Source organism: Terrapene carolina, unplaced genomic scaffold (genome assembly GCF_002925995.2).
Source record: "Terrapene carolina triunguis isolate 2854851 unplaced genomic scaffold, T_m_triunguis-2.0 Scaffold189, whole genome shotgun sequence".
NCBI classification, from domain to species: Eukaryota; Metazoa; Chordata; order Testudines; family Emydidae; genus Terrapene; species Terrapene triunguis.
In genome coordinates, this window is record NW_020664540.1 from 9632259 (window position 1) to 9640160 (window position 7902).

Genomic DNA, 7902 nt, shown 5'->3' on the forward strand with positions numbered 1-7902 from the left:
GATCTCCTGAGTCCCCGGTGGGCACTCTAACCAATAGACCATCCTTCCTCCATCAGGCCATGTTTATTTAGATGACACCACTGAATGTTTATTCCTCTCTGCTTATCATTGGTTTCCCCCAAATCCTGGCTTGCTCAGGATGCTATGTAACCAAAAGATTGCTGAGGGCTTAATAAGAATTTCTCAAAGGGAATTACAATAAATCTCAGAAAAATGTAGGTCTCATAAGCCATTGTACGGCTGTACTGTGGCTTCTTTGAGCTACCTCTCGATATTTCATCCTCCCCCCTTGCACCCTCTTGTGGCTGTGTGTTGCTAGTCCCACAATACCTTTATCATCAGGAAATGACCTCTCTTCCCTGTTTCTATCCAGGTAAGTTATACTGCCCTCATCCCCTCACAGTCATTAATGGATTTCATTCTCATAAAGCCCGTGGGAGATGGGAGGACCTAACCCCTACATTGCAGTTGGGTAACAGACCCATCCATCCTACTGCTGTTCAGGAATCAAGTGGATCACGAAAAATAGCCCTTGGAGTCTTGCAATATTTCCTTCTGACTGCAAATCTCACTCAAAATCAAAACTAGAACAAGGCTTCACCTCAGTGCCTCAGGCTTTTTGAAACAGTCCTGAAATATTAAACAAATGCAATCCAGATTCCACTATTAAAGCCGCTTCTACTGAAGGGACCCACCTGCCCAAAGCCCAGAAAGCAGGAAGCAAATCCATCCTAAAAAACAATCGTGCGAGGCAGCAGGAGTTCCCCAGGGGACCAGTAAAGTGGTTTCTCCACCGAGGGACCTCTGCTGGCTGGAGTGGTGGCAAAAAACAGTTCAAAAATCTCCTTATCAACCCGATGCCCCAACACAGCTGATAGAATCCAATTTTCATAGGCAAGCCTCCCATGCAATTTCCAGCTCTCCCACTGCTGCTCAGTTTCAAAGGGAAACATTTCTAAGGCTGGCCAGCTACTTCCCCATCCATGAAATCAGTTCCAGCAATGCCCTAGGAGAATGATCACGAACAATATTATCAGGGAGTAAATGGCAACAAGGTGTCACGGCATTGAGCCTATGCTGCAATTACAATTCCCATCTGCCCACCAAGTCTTTGCTGTGCGCTAATACAAACACACTGTATAATACGTGCCCTTGGAAATGAACAAACAGTCCAGACAATACAGTTCCCTGCCCATTTTGGAAGCAGCCACCATGTTTTGTTTAATAAATCTTCCTCCCGAGAGACCCAGACCTGCACTTTGATCAATTGTAATTAGTACATGGCAGACAAACCGGTGATTGTTTGGGGATCTCATGAGGTCTCATTCAATTAATAGCCCATTCATTTCTGAGGATTTATTTTCACGTGGAATGGAAGGACTGTTTAAAGTAGTGAAACAGCTGAGAGTGACAGCTGTGTTAGTCTGTATCAGTAAAAAGAACAGGAGTACTTGTGGCACCTTAGAGACTAACATATTTATTTGGGCATAAGCTTTCGTGGGCTAAAACCCATGATGTGTTCTTTTGCTAATGCAACATCACACTCCAAAGAGCCAGGGGTATCATTTTTTAACTCCAGGCATTTCGGTTATTTCCAAGCTGAGCACACACTGTGTTTTCCACGCTAGCACACTGAGATGTGCGTTCTCCGCCGGACTCATGTTAGAAAACATGGAATTCAAAGAGGAAAATCTTTTTTACTCTGGTTTAAAAAACAAACAATATATAAACCAGCATCCAAGATACCTGCTCCTCATGGTTTAGGTCACAACCAAAGACATCGAAGGGCCAGACCCTGGGCCTACGTTAAGTCCTCCTTGCACCACTCCAACAGGACTTAAAGCTGTCCCAGAAATTCCCCTGTTGGCTTTAAGCCAACTGCTCCCAACCCTAAAGAAGCTATTCCAGGGTGGGTCAGTTGTAGGAGTTGGGGGCATGGCTGGTGCAAAACTGCACTGATCTCCAACTGGCAGAATGGTGCCTCGGGCTGGCGTAAGTTAGAGCACCCCCGGAGCTGCTCCAGTTTGCACCGGATGGGACTGATCCCTCTGGAACCAAGTTTCTCTGCCATCTTCCTTGGGCGAGTTTGCAAGTGAAATGTCACATAAAGCGATTGTCCCATCCACAGTTTTGCTGCTTGCTATTTTTACATCGCGCTATTGCATGCATCCAATTCTATGCATTCAACAGGGCGCTTTGCTTCACACCCTGAGACACACTCAATACAGTAGGTTTATCCTTCAATGGGTTTGAACGGATTTGGGGCTGGTCTTAATAGGTGCTCAGCACTCGGGTCCCCCAAAGTCAATGGGAGGTGAGGGCTCTGTCTAGGCACTATCCTACACCTACACCGCAGCTGGAGGTGTAGATTCTGGCTCGGGTGGATGGACCCACGCTCGCTTGGATTGAGCTAGAGCGCTAAAAGCAGCAGTGTAGCTATGGTGGTGTTGGGCTAGCCACTCGAGTACGTACTTAGCGTCTCAGACAGGATCATACTCAGGTGGTTAGCCCACCCCACCGCGGCTACACTGCTCTTTTTGGTGCGGTTGCTTGATCAAAGCTAGCGCAGGTACCTTTACCCGGTCTGGAAATTACATCTCCAGCTGCAGTGTAGAGGTACCCTCAGGGATGGTCAGCCACCTGCAGGCTCATGCCCTTAATACTTCGTTTGGCTTAAAAGCATCATTGACATGAGTGCTTTGATTAGACGAGGAGAAACACTTGGTTGCTGAGACACATTTCACTGTTTGCTCTGGTTTTACTTTGCAACAAGCTTCTCCATTAAACAAAACCACAGCTGGAACATAGCCTGGGATATTAGAAACACCAAGTAGAGTCATGGCCACCAGCGAATACAACTAGAACCAGTCGCCTGCACCCTGGCAAGGTTCAGAGATGGGTGCAAGCTGCCCAGGGCCTGTTTGCAAAAGAAACCCCTTCTTCAGGGTTAGGTCCCCACTGTTCCAACTTCCATCCATATGAGGAGGCTACTATATGGCTATCATTATAATTATCATGTACCTTGGCACTATATGTGGATCTATTAGGTGGATGCTAAATCTCAAACAATACATTTTTAATGATCATTTGGGGATCAGTCTCACCTGCAGGTTATTCCCCCTGAGGGGGCTAGAAAACCCAGGCGTTTGAGCTTGAAGAGCGTCTACGTGAGAGAGACAGGGTGGGTGAGAAGAAGACCTGACCTGAAGAAGACCTCTGTGGAGCTTGAAAGCTTGTCTCTTCCACCAATAGAAGTTGGTCCAATAAAAGACATTACCTCACCCACCTTGTCTCTCTCATATCCTGGGATCCAAACAGCTACAACAACTCTGCAAACAGCAGTTCTACATGGTTGTTCCATTAGATGGCTGCACTCAGCACAGGGCCATGAGAAATCTGCAGGAGATTATGCCTCCACCCATTTTCTCAACCCCCGGCCTGACCCCTCCCAGGGCAGCAAGAGTCAGGTTGCCACTGTGAGTATCCATCTTGTGCGGCAGAGGATTTCTCTGCAATGAGGGAAATTTCATAGGTTAATGATGGCACGTGTAAGTATTAACTTATGTTTGGATCCCTTGAAGGGTTTGGGGTCGCCCTGGAGGTCAGCTGTCCCTTTGGCCCCAGCCCCGCCTGCCCTCACACACATACAGAGCCCCTGGTCTATGCAGGGACAGGTTATTGTGGTTTGGAATTGGCCCTGGTAGCTTTGGCACGTTATAGGGTTTTAAGATGATAAATTGTTCCAGCTTCTGAAATTTACTCTTGCAAGAATCTAATCCTAGTGGCTAACTGCACCTTTAACTTGGAATGTGAACCAGAACAAATCCATTTAGAAATCTTGAAGGTTTTCTTTCCTGGAGGGTTCTGGACAGTACTGTAAGAAACCTTTACCAAAAGCTCCAGAGTGGCTCCTTTGACTGAGGTGAAAATCAAGGCAATTACTGCATTCATTTAATTGCCAGTTCAACACAATTTGGAAGCCACGTTTCCTGCCCAAACCTGATTTTTCTTCGAATTGCTCTCACAAATGTGGTTGAAAGACATGGAAGTAGTTTTGCAGCAAGGCGTCAGAGCATGAAATAACACCCTCCCCCCCCTCAAAAAGAGAGGCAATACATTAATTAAGTAGAACGATAAGGAGTAAAAATCACATGCCATTGAAAACTGACCCATGATTTAGATAACATCTTACATAAGAAGGATTAGAGGGAAAGGATGCCAAAAATCGCACAGAGAACAAATGTTGCTTGAGATGAACCTTGAGGCCCAGACAAAGTAAAGGCTGGTTGTTTGTCAGAGCAAAAAGTTGGAAAAACCAGGGCTTTGCTATGGCAAAAAATGAAAGTCAGCATTTTAGCTGAAACTCCCTCAAAAGTCACATCACATTTCCTCTCCCCCCCCCCCGCCAATATATTGGGGCTTTTAAATTTTAAAACTGTACTAAAAATAGGAAATTCAACCAAATAGGAGACATCCATATTAGCTATCTATCTTGGGCTGCAGTAGAAACCTCTATCACCTTAGTGTCGGAGCACCTTCCGTGTACAATCAATAGCAATAGGGCTTCATGGGTACTCTGGCTGTTCTCCTTTTTCCAGGGGTCAAAATTCTGCTCGGGGTAGGGGTTTGGGATTGTTTTGGTTTTTTTGGGGGGGGGGGGGGGGAGAGATTTGTTAAGGCTTTGGAAATAGAAGAGATTGTTTGAATTGGGAGTGTCCTTTATAATGGAAAGGCAAAGGGGAAGGTTTGGCAATAATTCCTAGAGCTGGGCAGATTCTGGCTTCACTGGATCTCCAGAAGCCTGTTCCAGAGCTGGATCCCCTTGACAGAGCGTGCTTGGTTCCCAGCTCTCCCAAGCTTCGTCCTGAGCTTTGAGATCCCCATTGTCCCAGGGTGCGCAGAGGTTCATAGATCAAAATTTGGTCTTTGGTGTAGCTGGGGCTAGATCTATTAATTGCTTTGAAAGTGAAGATCGATGTCTTAAATTGGGAACCGAAGCTGACTGGGAACCAATGAAGGGACATGAGCACAACCTAAACCATGGAATAAGTGGTCGGGCGCATTCTGTACCAGGAAGAGCCTATGCATCATCTTTACATTCAGCTTCAACCACCACCACCCACCTCAAACCCCCACCTAGCAACCTGGGAAAAACTAAATCCCTTCCCCGGGCAACCTTAACAGGCCATACTTCCCTGCCCGCAAGCACCACATATGCATATAAAACAAAGACAGACTTTATTAGGGGACAAGGGCAATCAGAATTCACTAAGACCAGGAAGCAGAAGAACTAGCCTGAGGAAATGCCCCAATAGAGAAAGGGAGAGAGGTGTACTCAGCTCAGAGGACGTTTCTGAACACAGGCCAAAAGGGAAGGGGTTCCACCATGCCATGTGCCTGAGAAGTTACTCAAGGACAGACCTGTGAGATGCAGGAAAGCGTCCACCATCAATCTCCAAAATACCAGGTGAGTTGGGGTCATTTGTACGGATCAAGGGCTCAGTCCAACACCCATTAAAATCAATGGGAACTGGATCCACTCCTCTGGTTAGTTGATTTAGCATGGGAGCTTGGAAACCAGGCTGGGCAGGGTACAAGCTCTTTAATTTAAAACCCACTCTAGGGGTGCATACTTTTCTGCGCAAGGAAACGAGTGTGTCAACAGTTGATCACGGTGTGAACATACATTGTACATTGTACACGGTCAGGGTAAACAAGGCTATTGCTATGTCCGGAACATTTTTATGCCTCCTTGTGTGAGGTGAAATGTGCAACTGGAAGTTTCCACCCTAGCACCTCTCCCTCAGCTAGAGGGGCTTCTGCACCTAATATTGAGAATGGCTGGAAGTAGGTTCGATGACTTAATGCTTTGAAACTGTCACCACAAGGATCCCAGGGAGAAACTCCCAGGTTGCAAGTTGAAAGACTGTCACACAATCACCAGAGCCCTCTACCAATGGGAGTGATGGAAGGGTGAACAAAGGTTATGTGGAACTGCAGTCTGCAAAAATCAGTCAAGGAGATCCAGTCTTCCTGAAGTGAATACTGATAGCAGTACATGTCTGTCCTGGGGTCTTTACTGGTAAGACATATCCACAGTGCAGTGAGCTGCCTGTCAGAGGTGAATGCTGGTGACCCCTCCAAATTTCCATAAGGGAGTCTGCCGCGGCTCCCCTGTCGACTTTGCTTCCGCCTCTCGCCGAGCTGGAGTTCAGCAGTCGACGGGAGAGCGATCGGGAATCGATTTATCGCGTCTACACTACACGTGATAAATCGATCCCCGATAGATCGATCGCTACCTGCCGATCCAGCAGGTAGTGTCGACGTACCCTAGGTCTCGACTTCTAGAGAAAAGGGAGGGAATTACTGGCTCAGAGAAGGGGGATATTGGTGCTACTTGAATCACTAACAGCTCACACTGGTTCCATAGAAAATCGATCTGGATTACTATGTTTGCCTTAGAGTTGAGTAAAAAACAGAAATACCAGATGGAGTTAAAAGGGGCTGTGTCAAAAAGCGACAAACAAACCAGTCTCTGCACACAGTTATGTATTCAGCACCCCCATTCACCCATCAACTGGGATTCCTGCGTGCAACGCCACGTCTTGCCGCTAGATGTCAGTACAGACAAGTAATTGAGAATGAATGTTCAAATTACACCCCTTTGACTTTTTCTTCTTAAAATTATGCATTAACATTATTGCAAATCTGGTTTTGTAATTCATAAATAGATGGCTTCTGATTAACCCAGAAAAAATATTCAGTTCAGGCAAAACCATATGGGATACAAGCACACACACTTTGGTCTGGCTTTTCAGCATAGAAAAACAGAAGGCTATTTTCCAACAGCCTTACATGAAAGTGTTTCTAGGCTTTTTTATTTTCAAGCCCCATTTCTAAAAGCAAGTCTCCAGCTCCATACATTTCTCCCAACACTCCCTCCTATTGTGCCATTTAAGAGATGGAGGATGAGCCCAGGGGATAAAGGATTTTAAAGCACAGGGGAAAATATTCTGGGCCAGATCCTCAGAGGTGCACTGACGGCAACGTAGCAATGCCTATTGACAGCAGCTAAGGAACCGGCCCGCTTCTATATTTACATTTAATCTGGCCAATTTTCACTTTTCGTTATTTTTTTTAATGGTATTGTCAATGTGCAGGTTGAAAAGACAAAATCCAAACCTTCCTCCTCCCCCAGGGGTACCGGAATGGCAGGGGGGTAAGGAGATATGCCCTCCCTCCGTTTACCGGCCATAAGGGAGAGTGGGGGGGGAGAGGGGAGAAGAGCGAGCTGGGGGTGGGGTCTTGAGGGGGGAGAGGCAGCGTGGGAGTGCGGCCTTCGGGGGGAAGAGGGGAAGCGAGGGCGGGGCCATGGTTCGGGTGCCAGTGCCCTGCCCCGCTTTTAGGGTGCTTCTGCCACCCCGTCCTCCCACCCAGTTTTTGGATGCATTCAAAATTTATTCCCAAAAGATTATGCAGAATGTGGCTCTTGAGATGAAGGAGCCACAGGTCTAGTGGTTAAAGGTCCTAGCACCAGGTCTCAATTTACTCGTCTACAATGTGGGAACATCAGTTCTCTGCCTGTCAGGAGAGCTACGAGGTTAAATTAAATTATAGGTGTATGTTTACCCACTTTGGAAAAAGCTTTGAGATATACTGATGAAAAGTGTGCGATAAGAGCTAGGTATTTATTATTATAATAAAATCTCTGAGATTTTCACATGAAGAGCTCTGTGAAAGTGCAAGACGTTATTCTTGGCCCTTTGGGCCAAAGGGTTAGCCTTGCAGGCTTGGTTTCATTAGGATGAGAAATCACGGGTACAGTAGAACCTCAGAGTTACGAACACCAAGTTTAGGGTTACCATACGTCTGGATTTTCCCGGACATGTCCGGCTTTTGGGG